Here is a 16,165-nt window from a genome sequence, read left to right as displayed (position 1 = left end):
AGGGTTGAATGAGATGGAGTGAAACGCACTCATTCAGAAATCGTTGAAAAAAAAAGCAAAAAAAAAGAAAAAAGTATGTGTTTATGCATAATTGATCAAGAGTGAGCTCTGTTGGGAATATGTTATGAACTTGATGATTTCATTATGAAAACGCCTTAGTAGATTCAACTTAGTGAGAAATATAGCACTCGACGGTTGATCAAATATAGTCCCGACGGATGACTCAATATAGTCCCGACGGATGATGATTTGACATCCATCGAGTGGGTAGCTTATGTAATAATGAGTCATGTAGCACATTTCTACAAACACCTTTGTATAGATTATGTAGTAGCATATAAGTCATGTTGACTTTAATTAGATATGCAGAATAGGTTTTATTAATTGTAAATATAAGATATCTTGTAATTCTGTATAAATGAAATGAAGTCAAGTGCCAAATAGCTACCTGACGGATGATCAACAAAGCTACTCGACGGATGATAATCATGTACCCGACGGATGATCAATTCAAACATCCGTTGACAGTGACAACATAGTCACATGCGTCGAGTGTATGCAAAAGGAATCTGGCAGCCTATTCAACTAGGTTTTTGAGAACAAAGAAGTATTGCCATTTCCATGCTATTATGAAGATATTCAAAGATGCTGGAATAGAGTAATGAAGCAGCATAGTATTAGAATTGATAGGTTTTGTTTTATTATCTTGTCTTATTACTGTGTAATCTTGATGATATATAAACCAAGAGTAGCAAGTAGAACAACAACAAGACTAAGCAAGTATTTTCTCAGAGAAACAATTGTAAGCTGTATCCTGTAACATTTCTCTGTAAGTTTAGTTGTTCATATTTGTAAGCACCTATGAGCTATTCAAGCTTCACAGGGTTCTCTCGATATATATATGTATATATATCTCTGGTGGATACATTCAAATCCACCAGAAAGTTTTAAAGACTTGTGTTTTTATCACTTTGTGTTTTGATTCATTTTAACTTGTTATAATTCAGAAAAAGTTTCAAGAATTCCATTCAACCCCCCTTCTGTAATTCTTGTTGCATTGTTAGGGAATAACAATTGTTATCAGAGAAAACTCTTGAAGAACAAAGAGTTTAAAGATCACAACAAACAACAAGATGAATAAGAAGGATGTTGGAGACAAGATTCCTTTTCTGGACAAAGATAATTACCATCACTGGAAGGTAAAGATGCATTTTCATTTACTTTCTCAAGATGAGGCCTCTGTGGATTTTATAGAGAGAGGCCCTCATGTACCAATGAGAGCTGCAACTAGAAATGAGCCATCAGTTCCCAAGTCAAGTCATGAATGGTCAGATCCTGATATTGAACAAGTCAGGAAAGACAAGAAGGCCATGAATATTCTGTTCAATGGAGTTGATGGTGACATGTTTGACAACATCATCAATTGCTAAACTGCCAAGGAAGTTTGGGATATAATTCAGATTATTTGTGATGGCACTGAACAAGTTACGGAAAATAAGATGCAGCTGCTAATTCAGTAATATGAGCACTTTCATTGTGAAGATAGTGAGTCTCTCACTGACATTTTTAGTAGATTTAAAAAACTACTAAATGCTCTGAAGTTGCATGAAAGAGTCTATCAGACAAAAGACTCCAATTTTAAGTTCCTTAGATCTCTTCCAAAGGAACGGAAACCAATGACAGTCTCATTGAGAAACTCTCAAGATTACAAGGAGTTTAGTTTGGAGAGACTGTATGGCATCTCAAAAACTTATGAGCTTGAAATAGAGTGAGATGAGAGGATGGAGAAAGGAAAGAAGAAAGGAGGGTCCATTGCACTGGTTTCTGAGATAGAGAAAGAGAAGGAGATGAAGATAGAAGCTGTTGAGTCTACTTCGAAGGTCTGTGAAAACAAGGGCAAGTGGCTGGTAGCAGAAAATGAAGATTCTTTGAGCCAAGATGATATGGATGACATTGATAAACATCTAGTATTTCTTTCCAGAAGATTTGCCAAGCTCAAGTTCAAGAAGAACTTTGGAGCAGCTAAGCCAAATAGAAACATGGTGGATAAATCAAAATTCAAATGTTTCAAATGTGGCTTGGCAGGGCACTTTGCCGGTGAGTGTAGAAAGTCAGATTCCAGCAAGAAGAAGTTTGAGCCTGTGGATGATAAACAGAAATATTTTGAGTTACTCAAACAAAAGGAAAGGGCTTTCATTACACAAGAAAATGACTGGGCAGCAGATGGTCTGGATGAGGATGAAGATGTCAGCTATGTCAATCTAGCCCTAATGGCCAAGTCTGATAAAACAGAGATAAGTTCTTCAAGTAATCAGGTAATCACCACTAACCTTGCACATTTATCTAAAGCTGAGTGTAATGATGCAATAAATGATATGTCTACATAATTATATCATTTGCGTGTTACACTTAAGTCCCTCACTAAGGAAAATGCTAAAATCAAATAAAACAATTTGTTTTTAAGTGAGAGAAATAATGTGCTAGAGTCTCAGTTTATTCCTTGAAGAAAGAAGAGATTTTAAAGAAGTAGCTTGAACAAGAACAGAAGGTGATTAAGGCATGGAAAACATCTAGAGATGTTCGTGCTCAAATCACCAAAGTTCAAGGTATTGAGTCCTTTTATGATGCAGCCTGGAAGAAGAATAAGGAGAAGCTGGAATCTAAATTGATTGAAGGATTGCTAATAGATGTGGACTCGACGGATGATGAGAGCCATCCGTCGGATAACCAAAAGGATTATCCGTCGAGTGACATAAATCCTCATCCGTCAGCTGTAAGCAAATCTTTGAGTAAAGCCAAACTTGCTAAGTTAAATGAAAAATATGGATCAGTTTCCAAAAACTTCATTTCAGAGAAACTAGTCAAGTGAAGAAAGAGAAGAAAGTGAATGTTGGTCATCTGTCCATCAAGCAATTGAATGACAGACTAGAAAAGATTGAAGTTAAAATAGAGGCTAAAAAGAACAACAATAGAAATGGTAAAGTAGGGATTAACAAACATAACAACTACACACCTGATAAGTATGCTCCAAGAAAAAACTGTGTTAAGTGTGGTAGTGTAAATCATCTGTCTGTTAATTGCAAAACTGCCATGCCCACTTCCATATCTGTGCCACCTCATTTTCCCAACATGAATGCCATGCCTTCTATGCATATGAATGCTATGTCTACACAGAATATTAATGCACAATTTGCTAATATGCCATTTGCACCTAATCTTTATTATGTTGCATTTAGTATGCCTCAAATGCCATTTAGCATGCCCTACTGGAATAACATGTTTACTAATAGCATGCCATTTCCTGTTAATCAAAATGTGCATGATAATTCTGTTTTAATGAATGGTTTCAATGGTCCAACTCAGATGACTAAGGATGAATCTGATATCCCCAAGTCAAATGAGATCAAACCTAAGAAACAAAAGAAGAAAGCTAACAAGGCAGGACCCAAGGAAACTTGGGTACCAAAATCAACTTGATTTGATTTTAATATGTACAGGGAAACAGAAAGAATCTGTGGTACTTGGATAGTGGTTGTTCAAGACACATGACTGGTGATTCTACCCTGCTCATAGAGTTCAAGGAGAGAGCTAGCCCAAGTATTACTTTTGGAGATGACAGCAAGGGTTATACTGTGGGATATGGCTTGATAGCAAAAGACAATGTCATCATTGAGGAGGTTGCCTTAGTGGATGGTCTCAAGCACAATTTGTTGAGTAGCCAGCTTTGTGATAAAGGCAATTCAGTAACCTTCAACTCAGAAGCTTGTGTTGTGACAAACAGGAGGAGCAACAAAGTGGTTCTCACTGGAGTGAGAAAAGGAAATGTGTACCTAGCTGACTTCAACTCATCAAATGCAGAATTTGTTGCTTGGCTTCTCAGTAAAGCAAGTCAAGATGAAAGTTGGCTATGACACAAGAAGGTATCCCATCTAAACTTCAAGACCATGAATGAGCTTGTAAAGAAAGAACTGGTTAGAGGTATTCCTGAAGTGGAGTTTTCTAAGGATGGACTGTGTGATGTTTGCCAAAAGGGAAAAAAAATCAAAGCATCATTCAGAAAGAAGCTTGATTCAACAATTGAAGAACCTTTGCAACTGCAATATATGAATTTGTTTGGACCAGTCAATGTGTTGTCCATCTCAAGGAAAAGATTTTTCCTAGTAATTGTAGATGATTTCTCAAAGTTCTCTTGGACATATTTCCTTAAGTCTAAAGATGAAGCTAGTGAAATCATCATCAATCACATAAGGCAAGTCAACAATCATCCTGATTTCAAAGTTAGAAGAATTAGGAGTGACAATGGAACTGATTTCAAGAATTCTGTTATGAGAGTATTTTGTGAAGAGAATGGTATTATGCATGAATTTTCAGTAGCAAGAACTCCACAACAAAATGGAGTAGTAGAAAGAAAGAACAGATCACTTATTGAAGCTGCAAGGACAATGCTTCAAGAATCTAAGTTACCAACATATTTTTGGGCTGAAGCTGTAAATAATTCATGCTACACTCAGAATATTTCTTTGGTTAATCAGGAAAAATGCATGACTCCCTACCAATTGTCCAAGAACAAGAAGCCAACTCTAAATTTTCTTCATGTCTTTGGCTGCAAATGTTATATCTTGAGAAATCAAACTGATCAGAATGGGAAGTTTGATGCTAAAGCAGATGAAGGAATTTTTGTTGGATATGCTGTTGGTAAAGCATACAGAGTCGATAATCTGAGAACCAACATTGTTGTGGAATCAATATATGTTGTATTTGATGATAAAAAGATTGAAGGACTACAAGATGGAGATTACCATGAGAGCCTCAAATTTGACAATAAGGAGATGGTCAGTGATGACAATGATGATGAAAGTGATCAAGAAACAGTATCAAAGGATAATGCAGAAAAATCTACTAACAATGAAGCACAAAATTCAACATCTGTCGAGTTGCAAAATGCTTCATCCTTCGGGAGACAATCTACTTTATCCGTCGGGAGATAATCAGCTTCATCCGTCGGTACTCAAAATTCACAATCCGTCGGGTCATCAAAAGGAGCTGAAAGTCAGAATAGATCACTTACAGAAAATTCCCCTTTCTCAAATCATAGATTCACAAACTCAAGGGGAGTTTCTACTAATCAAAACTCAATCACACATCAAGACAACAATGAGGCCTCTTTATCTAGAGCTAATTTACCTCAACAAAGGAAATAGACAAAACATCACCCTTTTGAGCTCATCATTGGTGATGTTTTTTCTAGAGTTCAAACAAGGAGAGCAACTGAAGAAGAATGTCTATATAGCAGTTTCCTATCTAAGGAAGAACCAAAGAAGGTAGAAGAAGCTTTGTTGGATCTTGACTGGATTTTAGCTATGCAGGAAGAGCTAAACCAATTTGAAAGGAACAAAGTTTGGAAGCTGGTACCCAAGCCTAAAGGAAAGAATCCAATAGATACCAAATGGGTATTCAGAAACAAGAAGGATGAAAATGGCATTGTAGTCAAAAACAAAGCTAGATTGGTTGCTAAAGGCTATTTTCAACAAGAAGGAATAGATTTTGATGAAACCTTTGCTCCTATTATAAGACTTGAAGCCATCAGAATCTTCTTAGCCTATGCAGCCCATGCCAATTTCAAGGTCTATCAAATGGATGTCAAAAGTGCCTTCCTTAATGAAGATTTGGAGGAGGAAGTCTATGTCAGTCAGCCTCCTGGTTTTGAAGATCCAAATTTTCCAGAATATGTCTACTATCTTTTGAAAGCACTTTATGGACCGAAGCAAGCACCTAGAGCCTGGTATGACACTTTGTCAAAGTTTCTTTTAGAGAATCACTTTACTAGAGGTACTGTAGACAAAACTTTATTCTTTAGAAATGTTAATGGCTCTAGCATACTTGTTCAAATTTATGTAGATGACATTATTTTTGGCTCTACAGATGAGAAACTTTGCAAAAAGTTTGCCAAATTGATGCAAAGTAAGTATGAAATGAGTATGATGGGAGAACTAACTTACTTTCTTGCTTTGCAAGTTAAGCAAGTTAGTGATGGAATATTCATCAGTCAAACTAAATACATTTATGATCTTTTAAAGAAGTTTGATCTAATGGATTGCACATCTGCAAAAACTCCCATGGCCACTGCAACTAAGCTTGAATTAAACACTACTGAAAAGTCTGTGGATATTTCAAGTTATAGGGGCATGGTTGGCTCACTTCTGTACTTAACAGCTCGTAGGCCAGATATAATGTTTGCTACATGTCTTTGTGCTAGATTTCAGGCTGATCCTAGAGAATCTCACTTAGTATCTATTAAGAGAATTTTCAGATATATCAAGAGAACACCAAAACTTGGCATTTGGTACCCTAGAGATTCTGGTTTTGATCTAACTGGTTATTCATATGCAGATTATGCAGGTTGCAGAATTGATAGAAAAAGTACAACATGAACCTGTCAATTTCTAGGAAATAAGCTTGTGTCCTGGTTCAGTAAAAAGCAAAATTCAGTTTCTACTTCTACAGCTGAATATATTGTTGTTGGCAGTTGCTGTGCACAGATTTTGTGGATGAAAAAACAATTGCTAGACTATGGTCTGCAAGTGGAAAGGATTCCTCTTTTCTATGATAACACAAGTGCAATTGCCATCACTGAAAATCCCGTACAGCACTCAAGAACAAAGCACATAGACATCAAGTACCACTTCATAAGGGAACATGTGATGAATGATACTGTGGAACTACATTTTGTTCCAAGTGAAAAGCAGCTGGCATATATATTTACCAAGCCACTGGATGAATCCACCTTTTCAAGGTTGTTAAGTGAGTTAGTTATGCTTAATTACTCTTGAATCTATTCAGATAATTTGCAAGTTGTAATACAGCCAGAAATTTAATTGCTTTTTCAGTGTTGGATGAAATTTTGACTAAGTCAAAATTTAAATCCCGACGGATGATCATTATTCATCGAGTTTGATCATTCGTCGGAATACAATTTATTGATAAAGTCTATTATTTTTTCAGAATATTTTATGTCTCGACGGATAACTATTTATCCTCATCCGTCAAATTGTCTAAATCCTAGCCGTTAATTTTTTGAACATTATCCATCGAGTATACTTACAGTTTGTAAGCATAACACGACGGATAAGTAATGGAATTTTTACAGTTTACTTTTAAACGGCTATTTTGGGCAATTTTTATTGGTCACTTTATTTTACTTTATTATTTTTGACAGTTATTTTTGAGAGAGTATAAAAGCAAAATTCATTTTCATTTCTTTTCTTTTATCACTCTCAATTCATCTGCTCTAACTTCTCTCTTTCTCAAAAGCACTTACTCTCTCTCTCTCAGCAAGTTTTTACTCTCTAACAATGGCACCAGTTGTCAAAATCATGTCACAAACTGAATTTATCTATGAGAAGAACAACTTCACAGCTCTTGTGAACAAGGGGATTCAGCAGTTTGGCGACTACCACAAAATGATGCATTTTGTGAAGAACGGCAAACTCAACTATGCCATGCTGGAATCACCCACCATCTACTGTGAGGTTGTTGAAGAAATGTGGACGACTGCAGTGTACAACTCAACTGATAAGACTATCACTTTCGATATTAAAGGTAAGGAATTATGTGTTAATAGTGATATTGTTAAAGCATGCTTCAAGTTTCCTGATAATATTGTCACTACTCCACACACAGACACTGATATTGTTAATATGCTTAATTCCATGGGCTATGCACTCTCTACTTCTAAAGTAAGTGAAATTAGGAGATTGGGTCTTAGGAAGGAATGGAGTTATCTGTGTGATGTAGTCACTAAAGTATTTTCTGGTAAAATTAGCAATTTTGATTCAGTTAATATCTCTATGCTCAACATGCTTTACATGCTAGTAACTGATAATTTTTCAACTTTAGTGATCTAGTCATATTTGAGTTGGGGTTTAAGTTAGGGTAGCTGAATAAGAGGGGTAAATATGTTTACTATGCTAGATTTTTAATGTTGCTTGCTAACCACCTCTCTGAGGATATTGTGCTTGAGAACCCAACCAACAAGTTAGATTGTTGGGTTATTGGTTGGGTTCAAGAAAGGAGAATCATTGCAGATTTGAATAGGGCAAACCATCATAAAGAGGTGCCACTCTTCTACTTCCCATTAATGGAAGCACCTCACGTAAGTGAGGTAATTTCCACTGTCTCTACTCTTCCAACCTCACAAACTTCTTTGCATTCTAGTGTAGCTATGACAACTGTGTCATTGACCCAACAGCTGCCTACCCAAGCTACCAAATCCAAAATTTCAAAAAAAAGACAAAGAAAGCCCCCTATGGTGTCTCTCAAAAGATGTCAGTTGTAAAATCAACCAAACCTAAAGAGGGGAGTGTGAAGGTGGGTAAGAAAGGTGAGGGACAGGGTGAACATCAAAGAAACCCTAAGGATAAGGTTGGAGAGGTGAGTGTTTCCCAGCCTAGACACACTGCAGTTTCCCAACAAACTGCAGTGCTTAATAAGGATATCAGCTCATTACTGGTTTCATCCTCCCAAAAGGATGTTACCACTGAAACAAGCTCTCAGCCAAGAGCACAGGCAAAAAGGGTAAAGGACACAAGCTCACCCCAAACTTATACTAGAAAGAAGAAATCAAAGACCCTTGGGGATGCACAGGGTTCACACACTGTGCAAACTGGTGCTAAAGACACAGTCACTGCACCTTCTCAAAGTCAGGTTGATGTGGCTCCAATAAATGTGGAGTCACAGCCAAAATCACTAATAATAGAAGCACCTGAAACACCAAATTCTCCCACACACTCTTTGGATGTTGACATGATCAACACATCACTTCCAAATTCTCCATCTTTAACTCTCATAGAGAAGCCAAAAATCCAAGCAAGTGAGCATCATCTTCTAGATGATTTGTTGGCTCACTTGCCATTTCTTTCTGTGACTGTTGAGACATCTGTGCTAAAATTTTCATCAATCTGCACAGAGTCCACAATAGTCTCCACTCCAAACTCATTTATTTCTGTTGGGAATATGTTGTGAACTTGATGATTTCATTAACAAAACACCTTAGTAGATTTAACTTAGTGAATTATGTAGCACTCAACGGATAATCAAATCTAGTCCCGAAAGATGACTCAATATAGTCCCAACAGATGATGATTTGACATCCATCGACTGAGTAGCTTATGTAACAATAAGTCATGTAGCACATTTCTGCAAACACCTTTGTATAGATACTGTAGTAGCATATAAGTCATGTTGACTGTAATTAGATATGCAGAATAGGTTGATTAATTATAAATAGATGATGTCTTGTAATTCTGCATAAATGAAATGAAGTCAAGTGCCAAATAGCTACCCGATGGATGATCAGCAAAGCTACCCGACGGATGATCAACAAGGCAACCCGACGGATGATAATCATGTACCCGACGGATGATCAATTCAAACATCTGTTGACAGTGACAACATAGTCACATGCATCGAGTGTTTGAAATAGGAATGTGGTATCCTATTCAACTGGGTTTTTGAGAACAAAGAAGCATTGGCATTTCCATGCTATCATGAAGATATTGAAAGATGCTGAAATGGAGTAATGAATCAGCATAGTATTAGACTTGATAGGTTTTGTTTTATTATCTTATCTTATTACTGTGTAATCTTGGTGATATAAACCAAGAGTAGGAAATAGAACAACAACAAGACTAAGCAAGTATTTTTTTCTCAAAGAAACAATTGTAAGCTGAATCCTTTAGCATTTCTCTATAAGTTTAGTTATTCTTATTTGTAAGCAGCTGTGAGCAATTGAAACTTAACAGAGTTCTCTTGATATATATATATATATATATATATATATATATCTGGTGGATACATTTAAATCCACCAGAAAGTTTTAAAGACTTGTGTTTTTATTACTTTGTGTTTTGATTCATATTTAACTTGTCATTCTGCACTTTGTAAATCAAAACACTGACATATATATTTTAAGTTAGAACATTTTATAATTCAGAAAAAGTTTCAAGAATTCCATTCAACCCCCCTTTTGTAATTCTTGTTGCATTGTTAGGGACTAACAATTGGTATCAGAGTAAGCTCCTGAAGAACAAAGAGTTTAAAGATCACAACAAACAACAAGATGAACAAGAAGGATGTTGGAGTCAAGGATCCTTTTCTGGACAAAGATAATTACCATCACTGGAAGGTAAAGATGCATCTTCATTTACTTTCTCAAGATGAGGCCTATGTGGATTGCATAGAGAGAGGCCCTCATGTACCAATGAGAGCTGCAACTGGAAATGAGCCATCAGTTCCCAAGCCAAGGCATGAATGGTCAGATGCTGATATTGAACAAGTCAGGAAGGACAAGAAGGCCATGAATATTATGTTGAATGGAGTTGATGGTGACATGTTTGATAACATCATCAATTGCAAAACTACCAAGGAAATTTGGTATACAATTCAGATTATCTGTGATGGCACCGAACAAGTTAGAGAAAACAAGATGCAGTTACTAATTTAGCAATATGAGCATTTCCACTTTGAAGAAGATGAAACTCTCACTGATATCTTTAGTAGAGTTCAAAAGCTACTAAATGCTCTAAAACTGCATGGAAGAGTCTACCAAACCAAAGATTCTAACCTCAAATTTCTGAGATCCCTAAAAAAAGAATGGAAACCAATGACAGTCTCCTCGAGAAATTTAAAAGATTACAAGGAGTTTACACTAGAGAGACTGTATGGCATCTAAAGACTTATGAGCTCAAAATAGAGCAAGATGAAAGAATGGAGAAAGGAAGAAAGAAAGGAGGGTCTCATTGCACTGGTTGCTGAGTTAGAGAAAGAGAAGGAGATGAAGATAGAAGCTGTTGAGTCTACTTCAAAGGTCTGTGAAAATAAGGGCAAGGGGCTGGTAGCAGAAAATGAGGACTCTTTGAGCCAAGATGATATGGATGACATTGATGAACATCGAGCATTTCTTTCCAGAAGATTTTCCAAGCTCAAGTTCAAGAAGAACTTTGGAGCAGCTAAGCCAAATAGAAACAAGGTGGATAAATCAAAATTCAAATGTTTCAAATGTGGCTTGGCAGGGCACTTTGCCAGTGAGTGTAGAAAGTCAGATTCCAGCAAGAAGAAGTTTGAGTCTGTGGATTATAAACAGAAATATTTTGAGTTGCTCAAACAAAAGGAAAGGGCTTTCATTACACAAGAAAATGACTGGGCAGTAGATGGTCTGGATGAGGATGAGGATGTCAGCTATGTCAATCTAGCCCTAATGGCCAAGTATGATGAAACAGAGACAAGTTCTTCAAGTAATCAGGTAATCACCACTAACCTTGCACATTTATCTAAAGCTGAGTGTAATGATACAATAGATGACATGTCTACATAATTATATCATTTGCGTGTTACACTTAGGTCCCTCATTGAGGAAAATGCTAAAATCAAAGAAAATAATTTGTTTTTAAGTGAGAGGAATAATGTCCTAGAGTCTCAGTTTATTGAATTTGAAAAATTGAGAATTAAGTGTAAGATTGCTAAGGATGAATTAACTGAGACCTTGAAGAAAGAAGAGATTTTGAAGAAGCAGCTTGAACGAAAACAGGAGGTGATTAAGGCATGGAAAACATCTAGAGATGTTTATGCTCAAATCACCAAAGTTTAAGGTATTGAGTCCTTTTGTGATGCAGCCTGGAAGAAGAATAAGGAGAAGCTGGAATCCAATTTTATTCCACAATTATCTGCCAATACACCTTAAAAGGTTTTCTGAATAAATTTACATTTTCTTTGCCATTATTACAATTCATAAATATACATAATCTGATACATCAAAAGTTGAAAGCCTACCCTATTGGTAGTTCCTACCTCAGCTACAGCGACATCAACGCCTATAGAAACTGCGGAACGTTTCCTATCCGCTCGTGAATTGGGAACTTGGTCCTGTTCATCTTGCCTATCTGATGTTGTGTGATGAAAGAAGAAAGCAAGGGTGAGCAGCAAGCCCACTAAAATAATATTTATAATAACTTACAATATATGAGCATTCTCATAGTACTCAAGAAAGTCTTGGTTAAGAAGAAATGAACCAAGTTGATATCTTAATGCGATGAAGTCGCAAAATATTCAGTATATATATATATATACTTTTCAAAATATTTGAAGTCCTCTTCCATGCATAATACACACAGAGTTCCAGTATATAACTGTATAAAAATATCGTTGCAAGGTGATCTCATATATCTAACCTTGTCTCAACGTTTTTTCTGAAAATCTTTGTCATGCATAAGATAATCATTTACTAGATATAAGTTTAAAAGATGAAGTTACAAGATACTCCAATATACTTATATCTTTTCCAAATACTACTTGAACTACCACCGTTCAAGTTATAATTAGTTTCAAAAGTTCATCACACTGATGACTCTACAAGATAAGACTTGAATAGATTCAATCTTTAAAATATTTTGAAGGAAATGAAGTTATGATATACTTCATTAAGTCCCGATATATATATATATACACCTATATATATACATACGTTTCCTGAAAACCTCTGTTATGTAAAGTATGAACAGAATTGCAATATCCAATTAATTTGGAAAGGAAAGGATTTTGGCATAAACCTGATATCTTGCTGATCAGGCAAAGATACCAATAAGTAACCTTTTCTACTAGTAGATGGACGAATTACCCACTGGTCATCACCCTGGTCGCAATAGGACCTTATGTTGGACTGCCACTCAACCACTTATGCATTTGATGGACTCCCACTAAGCCACTTACACTATCATGGACGCCCACTGAGCCCATGTTGCTTATGCCGACTCGATAGATGGACTTACTTCCCGAACGTTGGGTAAGTAATCAATTCATTTACCAAAACTGCAACCTTGTTGCGAATATAAAATACACCATAGAGCCGGATCCCTCAGGTTTTGAGCGAGAATTTAAATCCCCTTTTTAAAAGGAAGATCTTAAATATAAAAATGAGTTTTGGGATCCGCTCTAACTTTTAAAAATCATTTTGAAGACTCGAAAACACTTTAAAGAGTGTTTGGAGTAATGCTGATTTAATAAAGTAAATCAGTCCCAATATATTAGAAAATATCTGAATATTATTATTCAAATAATATTCCCATAAAGAATAATCTTTATACAAATAATTGAAGTAGAAGTTGTAAGACTTATACTTGAAATGAGTATTAAATAACCAAAGATATACTTATACGAAAGTACTATCTTTATTTGAATAATCGAAAATAAGTTTGATTATCGAAACATTATTCTTTAATAAAATAAAGAATATTATTAAATAATAAGCGGAGTCATAATACCTCGAATGAATATTATAAATAATATTCATTAAATAAAATAAAGGAGTCAATACATCCTCAAATGACTATCCAATTAATAATCATAAAATAATATAAACTGAGTCGTAAGCCCTCGGATGAATATTTGAAATAATATTCAATAATAAAATAAAGGAGTCATAAGTCCTCGGATGAATATTCGAAATAATATTCAATAATAAAATAAAGTTAAAGTTATCGAATAAACCTTATTCGATTAATAGTTTTGAAAACTATAAGCATATATATATATATATAAATATATATATTATACTCGGGAACATCGACTCCCGGTTTAGAAATATGTTCACCTTTTGATCCCCTATACTAAGGGTAAATTCAAATACCGCTTATCTCTAGCATAGGTATTATGCAACTGTAAGCATTTTAACCAACATATATATAATCCAAGAATATGAAATAGACATGCATATATACCATATCACATGCTACAATATATCGCAAGAATTTGCTAATAACAAATATGCATTTATCGCAGGATCATGCATATACACATATACATCACAACAACAGTATAACGGGTAGAAAACTTGCCTGAGCGACTGGGGGTTACGAATGGCTCGGGACGAGTCTGGTAACCTATAAACAACAAGTAAGTTGGAATTAAACCAAAGTCACTTGTAAATCTATACTCTAACCAACTCAAACTATAACGCTCGTTTTGCGCTTACTGATTCTCTTAAGTCACTCGAGTACCCTCGGCTCCACCATTTTTTAATAATTTAACCATTACGAGTTTAAAGGCGATTCCTTCGCGAGTGTCCTACCAACTGCCTAACACTCTTACCATAATTGTGTCATACATTAATTAACCCTTTTTGGTCTTTAACCTATGTTTCAAAGTAAGGCGAGGGGAAAATTTTTGTTCGCGAAACGCCGTTACTTAAAACGGTCGTTTCTCCTAAACCGTATATCGGAATCAAACGAACTACATATCAAAACGAAGCTCGTAACATGAGCTATCTAAACAGGGCAATGATCAACATCTAGCTGGGGGTTCTCGGGTCCTAATGTTATGAACAAAAGCAGTCTAAAGTAAATCGGACATTACGACGGCTATGTTTACGCGATTTTCCAAATTTAAACCATTCCAAAACAACCACCAATCAATCCAAATTCACAACCCAATCAAAACTCCATCCATCCTACATCATAACAGCCCCAACAACTCCACATTAACAATTTATACTTATTCCCCACATGAACTAAAAGCTTTACTTAGGTTTCTTAACTAATTATCAAGATTTACAACCCCAAAAATACCACAAACCAACTAATCTCTACAAACTCAACCAAACTTTAAACAATCAAGCATCATGCTTCACATATGCTATATCAATCATATTCATTCATAATTACTCAAAACTAAAGCTAGGGTTTGGAGTTTATACCTTCCTTGGAGAGTGGAGAATCAAGAGAATGGCTTGGAATCACCCTTAAAGTCCTTATCCAAGCTTAATCTAAACAAAACTTCAAGAACACAAATTTTAGTTCTTGAAAAACACTATTCACCATCTTCTTCCATGATTTATAGAAAAAGATTGGCTTGGAATTAGAAGCTTAAACTTATAGGAAGTATGTAACTATCCATGGGGAAGCTTAGATAAATACCTTGCTAAATAGTAAGTGGTGGAGCTTGGATCTTCATTTTTTAAGAAAAGAAGCCGAGAGCTTCATGAAGAAATGGAGGAGTTTTTGTGTTTTGTTTGGTGAAAAATGAAATGTTTGCTTGGTTGGTTGAATTTTGAGTTGTTTTAGGTTAATTACTTAATTAACCTTGATTTTGTGTGGTTATAATTCAACCACACTTCCTTCCCTTCTATGTCATGCTTATGTCATCATGTGGTGTCATCCTTCCCTCTTTGTCCTCTTCCTATTGGTTGGATGACATCATCCCCTCTAATCTCTTTAATTAACTTCCTTATTGTTTGCCTAATGACCGCTGATCTGTTATACGGTTCGCTTAACTTTCGTTTTCGTTTATCGTTTATCGTTTGAGGGATCATACCCGGGATCTTATTACTTAGGTTCCCTTAACCTTCTCAATATATTATATTCCTTTTATGATCCTCTCTTATAATGCTTTAATTTAAATCCTTTTTATCCTGTTACCTTATACTCAATTCTTTCCGTATCTAGTGGATTTCCGGGAAAAATCAAAGTATTCGGAATTGGATTCTGACGATCTTTACATACACTTATATACCATATAAAGTACTAATAAAATCTCAGAATATCCATAACAGAACCCCTACATAGTGTGGCATGAAAAGTTTTCTCATTCAGCAAAAACACTATTCATAAGGGTTTCAAAAATTTCCAAAAATTGGGGTTATTACAGTCTCCCCTCCTTAAAAGGATTCCGTCCCGGAATCAGATAGGAAATGAATAGGGATATTCTCTTAGCATTGCACTCTCTAACTCTCGAGTAAATTTTCCCACATTGTGGTCCTACCACCAAACTCTGCCTAGTTTAATAACCCTTCTCCTAAGCACTTGTTCCTTTTTACTCTATAACCCTTCCTGGTTGCTCCATATAGGTTACGTCGGGTTGCATGTCTGTGCGCTCATATGCCCCTATTTATCTGGCATCCGAATTACACTTTCTTAACATTGATACATGGAACACGTTATGACTTGCTACATGTTCTGGGGTAAGGCTAGCTCATATGCTAACTTCCCAATACTTCTTAATATATCCGAGGGTCCGACAAATTGTGGACTTAGCTTTCCTTTCTTTCCGAATCTCATCAATCCTTTCCAAGGGTTTCCAAGGGGATACCTTTAACAACACTAGGTCCCCTACTTCCTAT

The sequence above is a fragment of the Apium graveolens genome, chromosome 7 (genome assembly GCF_009905375.1).
Source record: "Apium graveolens cultivar Ventura chromosome 7, ASM990537v1, whole genome shotgun sequence".
Lineage (NCBI taxonomy): Eukaryota > Viridiplantae > Streptophyta > Magnoliopsida > Apiales > Apiaceae > Apium > Apium graveolens.
This window is presented reverse-complemented; position numbering follows the sequence as displayed.